Below are 14,295 nucleotides of genomic sequence, written 5' to 3' on the forward strand. Positions count from 1 at the left end.
TCACATGTAAGCTAAAACTTACCTTCATAGAAGGACATTTGCCCCCGCCCCAGGACCACCTTGGAGGCTCCCTCTTAATGTCGTCATCAGATCCTCGGTGAGGTCATAGAAATGGCCTGATAATGAGGCCCGTGGGGCACCTCAGTTATGAACCCTTTGGAAATAACTAAAATGGGCCCATTCAGCCCACTCGCATTATTCTGAGTTCTGCCGATTATTCGACTAGCCTAATATCACATTTCTCGTGTATCACTTTCAAGTATTAATGTGAAATCTAAAATGTGCCCTGGACTTAACACCAGAACAATTCTTTACTAAGAATACTTCTCACATAGATTTCTTTAAAAGTTTTCCTATACCAATTTTACTAATATTTTATTTTTAGTTCATTAGTAGACTGACTGATGCTATATATCCTGTTTTACCTGGCTCAGTCCCAATCCAAGCCTGTTGCCTAATAGAATCTCTTTCACTCTCAGAAGTGTTCTGTTTTAGAAGATAAATGATATGGTCACTCTATTTGTAAGTAATTTCTGAAATATGTAACTTTTAGGTCATTTGTCATAGAACCTAGAGTCATTTTTTGTCAAAATAGTTAAGCTTAAAGTTAAAAAAGTAAAGTTTTTATGCTTTCAAAGTTTTTATGCTTTCAAGTAAATTTCAGTTTCTTTGCCACCCATAAAACTCCTTAAAAGCCAGGACCATGGGCGCCTGGGTGGCTCAGTTGGTTAAGCGACTGCCTTCGGCTCAGGTCATGGTCCTGGAGTCCCGGGATCGAGTCCCGCATCGGGCTCCCTGCTCGGCAGGGAGTCTGCTTCTCCCTCTGACCTTCCTCCCTCTCATGCTGTCTCTCATTCTCTCTCTCTGAAATAAATAAATAAAAAAAAAAAAAAAAAAAAAAAAAAAAGCCAGGACCATAAGTCGTGATTATAGATATTTAATTTTCTTAATGTTGGTGATAATAATTAGAATACTTGTTCAAATGTAAATAAGTACTAGAAGGAATTCATATAAGCAGTAGAAGTTAATATTATTTTTATTATTGATTTATAAGACTTTCAGACTACAGAGGCTGTATATGATCTTGGTTAGAAAGATTTTAATGACTAAAATAGTAAGTGAAAATTCTCCAGTAGGCAATAAAAATGTTTTTTTAAAAAAATTCTTTCTTTTTTTTTAATATATATTTTTTAAGATTTTATTTATTTATCAGAGAGAGAGAGAGACAGAGGCAGGCAGAGGGAGAAGCAGGCTCCCTGCTGAGCAAGGAGCCCAATGTGAGACTTGATCCCAGGACCCTGGGATCATGACCCGAGCCGAAGGCAGAGGCTTAACCGACTGAGCCACCCAGGCGTCCCTAAAAAAATTGTCTTTCAAAATCACTGATGATAAAAAGCAAAACAGAAATGTAGGCACTTGCAGTTTTATTGTCCTAGAATTAAAATGGAACAGTAGCCACCTTAAAAGTTGTTTTTTTTCCCTAAGAAAATATTTTTTATTAGTTCTCTTAAAATACTCAGTGTCTGTCATTTTTTTTTGTAAATTCCTATTTATTGTGGTATAATTTACATATAATAAAATTCACCCCTTTTACGTGTACAGTTTTTCAATGTCTGTCACTCTTGAAAGAGGCTCAAAGCTAGAAACTTGTTCTATGGGACACCTGGGTGGCTCAGTCGGTTACGCATCTAACTTCGGCTCAGGTCATGATCCCAGGGTCCTGGGATCGAGCCCCGCATCGGGCTCCCTGCTCAGCGGGGAGCCTGCTTCTCCCTCTGCAGCTCTCCCTGCTTGTGCTCTCTCTCTCTCTCTGACAAAATCTTTAAAAAGAAAAAGAAACTTGTTCTATGATTCTAATGGGAAGGAATGTCAGTCAACAGAAGACATATTCTTCTGGAAATTAGTTGAAAATTATTCTAGAACCAATTCCACATATCAGAAGGCCAAACTGGAGGGGAAGAAAAAGAGATGAAAGTGTAATCACCTGCACTTCATGTATCCCACCAACAGACACAGTTCCTGTCTTTCAGAAGGGAACGAAATTCGTTGGAAAAGTGTCCATACCCTTTAAATTAGTAAAGTTTATCTTCCCTTTTCTCATTCACATCTTAACAAACCCAAACTGCTACTCCACTGCACATACACAAAAGGAAAGGCCAACAATCGATCAGCACAAAACTGAGAAAATATGTATCACCTAGACAAGTCTAGAGAAGTAGAAAGAAGTCAGGGAATGAAAAGGGGAGGAAGTTAACTTTATCTTTCCAGTTTTTAAAGAGTTGTAAACACTAAATACCATCGCTGGTACATGTCTCACCCCTTCTCTTCACCAAAGAGATGAAAAAACACTGAGAAATACTCTTCCCCTTTATTATCTGTTAGGTTGGTTTCAAATAAACAGTGGGCACAACAGCTAAATTGCTTATCCCTTGGGAGAAGTCGTATTTACACACGCACGCACGCACATGCACGCACACACACGAAGCCAAAGCTCACAGAATATCAAGTATTTCCATCTTCTACTGAAAAGTCCAGGTTGGTGTCAGGCTTCCTGAGAGATCCTTAAAATGAGAAATGCAGAAGTTCAAACTCTCGCATAGGTCATCTTTTTAAGGAAAACACTTCTCTTCGGTTTTCTTCCTTCAGTTAAGGTGTTAAAGAAAATTGAACAAATTGAAGGACGAGCACACCGAAGGACATCCTTTTTAGTAAGACCAGACGTCATCCTTCAACCGTCTCGACCGGATCCGGAAACTGCCCGTTGCCACGTCACTACTAGCAGCGACGGAAGAAGCCCCCCGTGCCAGCCGCGGCTCAGCCGCGCTCGTCATTCACTGCGTTGTCGTGGCGGCCATCAGGAAAAATTATTTGAACAGCAGCTTCTCGAATAGATGGTTCAGAGTCAAGTTAGAGGTGGAAGAACCTCTGAGAAGAAAATTGCAAAAGTTAAGCCAGACATCAAAGCACAGCCCCCCCCCTCTAGCTATGGGATAGAGAAAGGCAGAGTTTTCCTCTGCATGTGTTGGCCAGACTTCCTCCACACCTTTGGTCGGCCAGACTCTGGCCAGCTACCTTGCGTGGCCATCCCAACCCTATGAGTGGCCCGGGGCAACATATCTCCATCCTTCCTGTCCTGGCAGACAGTCCTTGCGGCAGAATCCACCCTAGGTAGCATTAGGAGAGAGAAATACTGTCTTCCAATTCCAATTTCTCTTTTCCTCATTTGGCCATGAACCAGATCTGCTTTCGTAGCTGGACGCCCTATTTTCCTTACCACCCAGGGTGGCTGTGGCAGACATGAGACGGTGCTTTGGAGTTCTCCAGCCCCAGGAGGATAACCGGCCAAGGGACCCAGGCTGTTGCTCTCTGAATCCACCACGGTGTTGGCTGAGCCCATATTCCCCTCCGGCTGCTTCCAGGCAACGACTGGGTGCAGCAGAGACATGAAGGCAGGCTCATTTGTGAGAGATACAAACTCCTCTGACAGGGTCCTTTGGCTCAGGAACTGTGGATAGGTTGGCCAAAACTTTCTGAGGGCGACCTTCCTGCCTAACCTTCCCTCCTCCGCTGTCTCACCGGGGCTAGAACTTCAGCAGGATTTGAAAGCTCTACCAGACTCTTCATGCTTCTCGTGGGACTGCTTCTGGGGGCACCCAAATTAACTCTGTGCCTCTGCCCCTTTACTTATCCTGACCTGCTCTGTGATGAAATCCCTCAAGGATCAGCTGAGTGATAAGCTGCCAGTCTGATGTGTATATTGTTACAATTTAAATTATCAACTTAATTGAATAGAAATGTTACTGAGAGAATTTGCATTCTTTTTAAGTCACTAAAATGTTAAGAATCCTACAATATTTGAAGAGCAGCAATGAGAAGGCAGCTTTCTGATCTTTTAGGCTTAAATTCCATTCACAGCTACATCTTGTAATACGCAGCGCTTTGTAGTCACAGGCGATGGGTTCTTGGTGGAACGCAGAGTATCTGACTCTGGCTGGCCCTATCACTTTGCTTTATTTTCAGAAGAGTGTACACTTCATCTTTCCTGAAATTTTGGTCTCCATTAGCTAAAATTTGCTACAAGTCATGTAGCATTTCTTTATTATCAGCAATAATGATGATATAGTTACTTATTAAGCACCTTTTTCTATGTGCTTAACCTTCTTCACACATTACCTTATCTAATTTGACACTATGAAGTTGGCGCTTTTATGGATGATGAAACTGAGACTCGGGGCATGATATGACTTGACCAAGGTCACAGAATTATTCTACCTGTAGTAGGATTTTTTGTTTTTGCCAGCACAGTACTCTTTGCCTTTAATTTTGCTACTGTCCCATTTCCACACTGGATAGGATTCTAGTAGATCTGTCACTCACGAGGGCCTGCTTGGTCCTGACCTAACTAGCAGGTATGAGAGAGTCACCAGAATGGATGGTGAGGGTGCATACAGTGATTGGTCTAAGAGTGACCAACCATGGGATCCTTGTAGGACAGTAAGTATGGGGCTGAGAGAAAAAGGACCTCTCTGCTTTTAGGATAGTGAGTGTTAGGAGTCATATATATTTAGGGTACCATTGGCCTTCTTTATCATTATACAAACACAGCCTCCTGGTAAGTGAAGCCAATACTAAGAAAAGCAGACCTAAGAAATGAAAAGAAAGTGAACCGGATGGCACCGCCTGAATCCAGGTACAGCTTACACAGCATCTGGCTTACCCTAAGGACGGATGTTGGACTTGCCAGGGGCAAAAGCCAGTAAATGGCTCCTTTGTTCAAGTTGGATTTCTGTTAATGCAACAGGAAAAGTCCTGGTTAATACAATACTAGAGCCAAAATTAGACCAAATCCTTCTGATTATATCACCATATTAATTACTATGTCTTCATTAAAGGCAAGTTAGAGATGGGTGTCATATCACTGTTAATAATGTAACCAAGATAAAATGTAGAAATTGTATCTAAATGCCCCATGTGTAGGCCTGATATTAGTAATTAGCATTTTTGTTACAATTACCTTTTTATGTTTTTCCATGAACATCTTGATGACAGGTACTGTGTCTTACCCTTGTAACCCTTCTACTGAGCCCAGTCTCTAGGACATAGAACACGCTCAATAAATATCCTTTGAATAACCAAATATTTTTAGTAATTTACCAATGAAAGAAATTTCTACCTCTTGTTTCAAGTTAATTTGGAATACTCTTGCCCAAGATACTTGCCTGTCCTACTCTCTTATTTTATTCAGATCTTTGCTTAAAAGATCTGACTTTATCTGAGAGTTTTCCCAACAGAGGTTTCTAACACACTGTTCTTCCTCATTGCTCTTCCCCCACTTTACTTTCGTTTCTTGATAGTAACGATTACCTACTGAAATGTTGGTAGTCTATTCCCTGTCACTTCAATAGAATGTAAGCTTCTTGAGAGTAGTGCCTGCATAGAGAAGGCTCTCATAAATGACTGAATGATTAAATATTTGCATTGTAAACAGTATAACTGGGGGTTCATTCAATTCCACATTTCTAGTACCTCCCAACACATTTTAGATATTGATTTAATATTCTATAATTAAAAACAACCATTAAATTTAATGGTTTGTATATTTTAATGTTTATATATTCTAATGTAGTGAATATATGTTTAAAATTATGAAATGTGTGCTTTAAGTAAAATATTTTGCCATTGTGTGAACTCTGAATCTAAAAATCTTCTGTCAAATCTATACTGGTACTCATATTGATTAACACAGTATTGCCTGAAGACAATCTGCTAAATCAGCCATCTGTTTGCTCATGTTGTTATGCTAATGATATCTTAGCCTAGATTAACTGTAATAATATGTTGAGGCTTAGTGAAATCTAGGTGTATATCATGACTGATCCATATAAACTGGACATACGTTATTTTAAAAAATGCTTTCTTTGACTTTAATTTTTAAATGTGACCCAATACAAATGTCTACAGTCATCAGTTTTTAAGTAAATACAGCTATGAACCCAAAGCAATGGTAACTTATTAGTAATATTATATTTTGAAAAAACAACAATTTAAAAATAGTATACTTATGTAGGAAAAAAAACTCAGATAAAAATCTCTTATGATAGAATGTGATTATGAAAAAAACCCAGTATCATGTCAGGTTAACTAGATAAAGTATTCAATTTTTATTTCTTGTTTCATTAATCTCCCAGTTAGACTGACTTTAAGATAGAGCTTTAAAAACTGTGGCAATCATCATCATTCTCTCTCTCCTGGCTTACGTGCCTAAGGATCGCTCTTATTGGTAACCTTTAGGACTATTGAAAATGACATATTTGGTATTTTTCCATGAATACCATGAACCTTTTACAAAATATTAAATTGCAATTACAATACAAATCAGTAGCCGTGTGTAATTAAAATAATGACAGTGCATTGTCTCTTGCTGACTCCAAATGTCTAGCTCCTTCTTGCTGTCTATTTCTCCAGTTATCAGAGAGAACAGCTGTGGTTCTACATGGGATACACCTGGCAGCTTGAAGCATCCAGATGCCCACTCCTGCTTTAAAAAGGAAAAGGGGATAAAAAGAAGAAAAAAAAGCACTCCTTCTCAAGATCATGTTTATTTCAGCAGCAAGTAGTGTTTGGAGTGGAGATTAAAGGAGAGAAACTGGGGAAGGAAAAGAGCCAGACTTCCATTTGATTTTCATCTGTAACAGCTACAGATGACATGCCATCCAAATACCAGTCCCCTGACCAAGGGATCACGCCTTTCTATTTGAAAAGCGTTAAGTCAAGTCTCCGCTCACGCCTTTCTGTGCAAATGGGTGCCTTGGCGGCAGTTTCCCTCTTTTTCTTAAAAGGGAGGTTGGCCAGGGCTTTCACCCCTAATGCAGAAAAGGAATAGCTATGTGACATTTATACCAAGAGGATGGAGCCATGAGAAATATCAGAAACCGGAGCCCTAGGAGAGAGAGGGCAGGAAAGGTTTTATATGAATTAAAGGAAAATTGCAACCTCCTTTGTTTTGAAGCTTTAATAAAACATTAAGTATAACCTAAAAGTTTCAAACTCTAGACTGACCACATGTTCTTCATTTAAAGTGTATGTAAAGTTACACAGACTGTGTGATTACATACTGGAACACAACAAATGACCAGAGTAGACGTAGATTTATTTGTTTTATAAGGATCGCAATAAAATGCTGAATTTGCAAATGGCTAGTGGGGAATTACCTAAAGAGGTATACCTATTTCTGATTACTTATCCTCGCTTTCCACAGAGGAAAATTTCCAAGTGATACTCATTTTCGAACTGAGAGCAAAAGAAAAAAAAGAAGCCATCGTAATTACAGTTGTATTCTGGAAAATAGCTTTCTTCCTTGCAGTTTTAGTTTCTTTTGAGAAAGAATCCTCTTTCTTTGCTTATTCTAATTATGAATTATAACTCAACTGGACTCGGTAATTTTTACAAAATGAATTTACCTACTTGTATCAAAAATTCAAGTTCACTATTTACTTCTTACATTCTCGTACTCTATATAATCTATGTTCATATACAGACATTAAGACTGAAGTATTTTTCTTCACTTCTCTGTTAATTCTCGTTAGGAATTCCCAGGGGCATTTTGCAGCTCTTCTTCTCCCAGTATAACTTTATTATATACATATAATATTGTTGTTTGACTCTATATGTGTCCCGAGGTCATGCCTTTTCTTTCACTCTATTTGAATAACTCTGGAAAAAGAAAATCTATCTTCTTTCACTATATAATCCTTGAATCATATCCCCTACAATTCACAGCTTGTATCAGGACAGTCTTATAAATGCCACCATCATAAAATAATCCTGTAGCCAAAAAATTAATTAGTAATTCGTCCTAAAACTGAACCTAAGAACAGATATTTAGTCTTTTGCTCACGTTCTTCAAGTTTTTTTTTTTTTTTTTTTAGTTTACCATTAGGTAGATAATTCACATTCTAGTCAACAACACCAACCATTCTTATTTTAAATTTATTGACACTCAGGGATCTCAGCTCTTACTCTGGCTAAAATCACCTGGTTAGCTAATACCTTCTCCAGGGAACCTACAGTTCTGAGAGCCACACCTCTCAAAGACTAAGAGCACTCAGGGCCTGCAATCTAAGGATTATCTTGTTAGGAACTCCAACAGCTTCCACTTACGCACTAAGCAACAAGAAAAAAAAACAAAGCAATATTTGGAGAAACTCAGAAAAAAAAGATCTTCTACAATTCAAACACCACAGGGTGCCTGGATGGCTAACTTGGTTAAGTGTCCGACTCTTGATTTCTGCACAGGTCGTGACCTCAGGGTCCTGAGATTGAGCCCTATGTCGGGCTCCACACTCAGCACAGAGTCTGCTTGTCCCTTTCCCTCCCCGTCTGCTCTTCCCCCCACTCGCACTGACTCTCTCTCCCTCTCAAATAAATAAATAAATAAAATCTTTAAATATATATATATGTAATACCACAAACATACAAAAATTCATTTAAACTCCCTACACTTGGTTATTGCTAGTTAGAACACCAGTGATTTTTTTAAATGAAAAAAAAAAACCCGCTTTTTTAAAAGTATTGCTCTATAAAGGATATTTAACAAAATAGTCAGGATAGTAGCCTATTTATGTCCGCTGGCAGTTGAAAATTCCATTCCTCACCACCAGTGCTTGAACTAGCTCAGGGGCCTGGCCTGCACAGCGCACCGGCCTCCGCAAGGCAACCACAGCTCCCCTAATGCCCTCGGCAGTAAAGATCACAGCCCTCCTCCAGAGACTCCTGGCGGACAAAGACACCCTCACTGACCCACAGTGTTCTCATCATACCCTCTCAGCTTTCAGGCCCTGTCTAGTGGTCGGCTTCTCTCTCTTTCACTTGCAATTGTTCAAATCCCTGGAGGACACAACTATTTTTAAGAAATTGCTTCATCCCATACTCATCCCGTTATTTCCTTCTTTCCAGCCCAATCTCTATAAAGCAGAGAATTATTTGACCTACTCTTATGTGCAGACACCATTATTTCGGGAAATACAATTACTAAAAAGTATGACCCTCATGGAACTTCTAGTCACAGTGAAGGTTAAAAACTTAACCATGGCTTAAAAAGAGGATAGTATAAGACACTGCATATTTAATTACCAAATGTTGCGTTTCAAATATCAAGAACTAGAGCTGTTCTTAACCTCCTCAGGTCCAGGTCCAGAGATTGGCATTCTTAGAGAACTTTCTAGGTTATTCTAATATGCAGGCAGTGTTGAAACCCCTTGTGCTGGAAAGTCTCCACCCTGACTGACAACTAGCTTTCCGTGGTTGTTTAGGAAATCAAGAGGGTGAAGATACAGAGACTAACCCTTTGTTTCTCAAACCTTAGTCTGCAGGAGAATTATCTGGGCTTCTGTTAAACAAGCATGGGTGAGGGCTTACCCTCCAGAGAATCAGTTTCCACCTCCTATGTGGTGACCCAAACTCACATTTTCAAAAGGAGGTCTTGATGATGTTGGTGCAAATGGTCATTAGACTACACTTTGAGGAAAGCCACTCAAAATCCAGTCACTATCTAAACGTAGAGTAGTGACACTTAACATCATAATACAGTAACCCAGAATCAACAAATCAATGAGAAAGTCTTGAAAAACTAAAGTATTTTACAAATATATTTTAATATCCTAGTGTTATACTATTTCATTACTATTCTTTCTTATTTTATTTTTATTTATTTATTTTTGAACTAGTCTCTATGCCCAATATGGGGCTCGAACTCACGACCCCAAGATCAAGAGTGTGACCCCGAGATCAAGAGTTGCACACTCTACCAACTGAGCCAGCCAGGTGCCCCTATTTCATTAATATTCTTACTAGGTAAAACGAGTTCTCAAAATCAGTTTTGTTTTAAAATCACTAGATAGATGTTTACAGTACTTTGAAATTATCCTTCTCCTGGCACCATCATGACTTATTTAGAAAAGGAAACAGTTGAGATTAACTGTTTTTAAAAAAGTAGAGAAATATAAAAAAAAAATGGAAAGAGAGAAAAGGGCTTTCTTTAGTTATAGTGCATGCATGTGTGTGTGTGTGTTTTCCTTGTTTTGGGGAGGGAGGAAGAGAGATGGGTAGCAAATGCTAACTTAAAGTTTTTATTTTAAAATTACTGAAGCTTTCAACTAATGATGTACACATAAGGTAAAATTCTATGACTGTTGCTCATTTTAGCTCAATGTAACCAAACTGTCTTACTTAAACTACTAAGAAGACTATTAAAGCCATGTCTGGTCCCAAAGATAGAACTTTTACATAAGCAAAAATAGGATAGAAACAGAGCTCCCTCGAGGAAAATGCACAAAACACATACACTTTTTCCATCAGTAAGTACTTGGAAATTAAATGTCAATTACAGGTAAAATGTAACATTTAACAGGAAAAAGGGCCTTATGCTATATAATGCATAACAATGGTAGCTAATATATAATGGATATACTATAATTAGCTTTGTTGTATTTTTAGACAAAAGTTTCCTGAATGATGTTAATAAAAAATGTATATTGATACTTTTAAATTACTTTAATTTTAAGATTATGAGCAAGCATTTTATTCATGTAGTTAGTTTTACTCTCTTCTTCCAAATCAAGCCTTAAAATTCAAGTGCTTTAAACCATCTGAATCCTCCTTCCCTAAGAACAGGCACACCTGCAGAAGATCTAAGTTCTCATTGACCTTGAGAACGCAGCAATTTCAGTGGAATAATCTCATTTAGTAAAAAGAAAACCATATGTGAATCAACATTAACCACTCTTAGCCCACATCAGGGATGATGGCTCCCTTGGCACCGGTCTGAATTTTGAGTTGAGGAATTTGGCCTGAGCTTCCTCTTGCTTCGTCAGGACAGACTGATAAAGAGGTGCAACATTAGCGTAATCAGTTGGTCCGTATTTCTGAATTTTTCTATGTCCCTCATAAGTTTGCTTTCAACAAAAATACAGAAAGGATGTTTTCATATACATTTTACTTCCCAAATCAGTTCCCTGTGCATCAGAGAGAACTGAGCTTAGCAAATATAAGTAACAATGACTACTAACACATGTATTGAGAGCCTACTCTGTGCCAGACACCAGACTAGCAATTTTATGTACTCTTTGTCTTATATTCATGATACCTCTAAAGTAGCTCTTATCACCTCCATTGTACAGATGAGAAAGGTAAGGTTGAGAAAGGCTGAGTGACTTCCCCCAAGGACAGACTAAAACCAAGGGCAACCCAACACGAATGGCACAACAATAATCCATAAGCGTTGAATCCCATGTTGCTACTTTCTGTGCTGCATTGAAAAAGTTAACAGCTCACTTTTATCTGGCGTTTACTATGTGTTAGGCACTGTTCTAAGTGCTTTCATGCCTGAATTCTTTTAACGTTTTTACTAACTCTGTGAGGAAAGTACTGTTATTGTTCCCATTCTGCAAGTGATGAAACTGAGGCACCAAGAGGTCAAATCACTTCCCTACCATCTTAAAGCTGACACAGAGAGGAGCCATGATTTAACCCATGCAATTAGCTTCAGATTATGTGCCTTTAGCCAGGATGCTATAAGAATATTAATAGTTTCCCAATAGCCCTTTTTTAAATTTAGTTATTAAAATGTATAGCTACATGCTCCGACCATGTACATTAGGATTTATCATAACAAGACAGAATGTCAATGTGAGTAATCTAGTTGATAAAAAGACTCTAATCCTTTACCTGCCAAAAGATAGGCAGGGAAGACGGACCAGACATCAGAGATGGGTCTTTTCCAGAAGTCAAGAAATTTCAGAGTTAAAAAGCATTTGGTCCTAAATAAAGGTGTCTTTTGCAAACCCCTTAGCATACTGAACGGTACAAAGACTGCACACAAGGGGAGGTGTGGGTTACAACACTGCAGTACTGGGTGAGATGAGACTTTACATATAATATCCATCAAGCTGCCTTTTCTGAGTTTTAGCACCACAGTTGTGATGCACAAAGAAAAACATAATAAATCTTATAGGAAATAAATGTGTAGCACTTCATAAAAGAGGAGAGATCTCTGAGGGAAAAGAAGGCATAATGTTTATAATATTTAGTCATTTCTGCTGGGTTTGTCAAATTTGAGGCAGAGGAAAAGAGATTATTATCAATCTGTCTTATGGGAACTGGTCATGATGTAGCAGCTTGAGTTCTGAGATTTGCTCTACAAGAGCAGTGAGACTTGTTAGCAAATACTTCCATTAAAAGAAAGAAGAAATAGGTATCTACAGAGGAAAAGAAAATTGCAACATTCTTTTACTTAATAAAATAGCAAATATTAACACCGAATTCAGACATATGCACTGGCCAGATTTTAAATATTAAGATACTCATAAAAATGGAGTTTCTCTAAGCTCTGGTGCTGTTTCTTCTCACTGCCCCACCCCGTTCCTCCCCTGGGAGTTCAGCCCATGACAATTACAGGGTTGCCATCACAGCCTCTGTCCCTGTTACATGGTGCCGATTTTCTGCCTGCAAAAATGTGGACTCCAGACAGACATGGCGGTGTGAGTTAACATTAAGTCTGATTCCAGTCTTCTGGGAAGACATAGGTTAGTTACGTTATAAGGAAAAAAAAAAATACTGAGTAGAAATTCTGTTCTTAGAATTTCGATTATTGTTGTTCTAGTTCTACTTAACCACTAATACCCGGAAATGAACTATTTATATAGAATTCATGAAGTGAACCTACAAATAACTGAAGGAATTTTTTAACTCCTGGTTTCTGATCCTTATATAAAATTTAATGAACAAACAGAAAAAGAAAGAAAATGGCAACAGACTTTGCATTTTAAATGACTGCTTTGTTAAACAGGAAAACCGTTTTGAAAAGTTCATATTCTCTCTCAAGTTATTAAACTTACTAAGATGACTTTTTTAAAAAAAGTTCCTTTTTGGTCTTTTTTCTTAGAACTGTCTGATCCGACTAAGAGTCAGTTGCTACATTTCTAAACTTCACTATCTGCTCACTACCAAGAGAGGATTTCTATATAATCTCTTAGAAACTTCAAAATGCATAGTGTTGGGGAATTAGGTACTCCTTGTGACTATATTCAGAGCTTGGTATCACAGGCTAAATTATTATTTTTTGAAATATAAATACTGCAACTTAGATGGCGTGGCACCGTTGAGAACGGCTTGCCATATGCCTTTGATTTCACTGAGAGACATGCCATCTGCCACAGCATTCAATAGTGATTACAAAAAAAAAAAGAAAGAAAAAGAAAAGAAAGAAAGGAAAAATGCAGAAGAATGAGAAAAAGGAGAAAGAGAAGTGTGGCAGAAGATTGTGACCAAATGTAAGAATGTTGTCCATCATGTGCAATTTGGATCTGGCCTGGTACTGGTTCATTACCTCCGGTCAGAAGTCAAAGTCAGACAATATGAACTAATTACTCTCTTTTTCCGTAGGCGATGAACTGAGTGCAATGTAGTTCACTCAGCATGATTATTGATACTGGTTTAGAAAAAATGTCTTTGATATGAGGTAAAGGCCAAAGATCCTAGGGCAATTTATATTTTAAAGGAGTTTTGGCCCAGGGACTAGGATTAAAACAGGGAGAACTTGCTTATATATAGTTAATTTATTTGTAAAAAATTAATACCTTCACGGGTGGGGGCGGGGGAGGTTGGAGAAAGAAGAAAATGGCAAGAAGTCAGAGACTTTGAGGAAATGTATTTATATTGATGGAAATATCTAAATCTATTTTGGTACTCTATTTTATCAAGTATGAAGTCATCTTGGTGTATATTTTAACTCTGCATAATAAAATTGTTGTGATAAATCCCTTAAGATGATTCCCAAAGAACAGAAGTAATTTTTCTAAGAAGCCTAAAAATAGAACTCTCCTCAAATGCATCCAGACAGTGCCCGCACAGTCAATATTTTGCCAAAGAAATAATAACAACAACAAAAAAAACAGCAGAATAAAGTGTAAGTTTTACAGGAAAAAAAATTTATAAATAACTGTGTGTTTATTTGGTTTTATTTACCTGAAAGAGGAAAATACTCAAACCCTATGGACCAAATTTTGGCTAAGAGAATAGCATCTGAACAACGCAGCTGGATTGTGACCACATTTTTCCTTGTAAAAGGAAAAAAAAACCAAACATGTTACTAAACTGTAAAACTGGTTTTGAGAATGAAATACAATCCTATTTCAGAAATCCACAGCCACAATGACAAGGTAGACTTGTACCTAGTTTTGAGATTTATTCAGAATGTTCTATCCCAGATATTCAAGGGTAAAAATGGTTTCCAAATCA

The sequence above is a fragment of the Halichoerus grypus genome, chromosome 9, assembly GCF_964656455.1.
Source record: "Halichoerus grypus chromosome 9, mHalGry1.hap1.1, whole genome shotgun sequence".
Taxonomy (NCBI): domain Eukaryota; kingdom Metazoa; phylum Chordata; class Mammalia; order Carnivora; family Phocidae; genus Halichoerus; species Halichoerus grypus.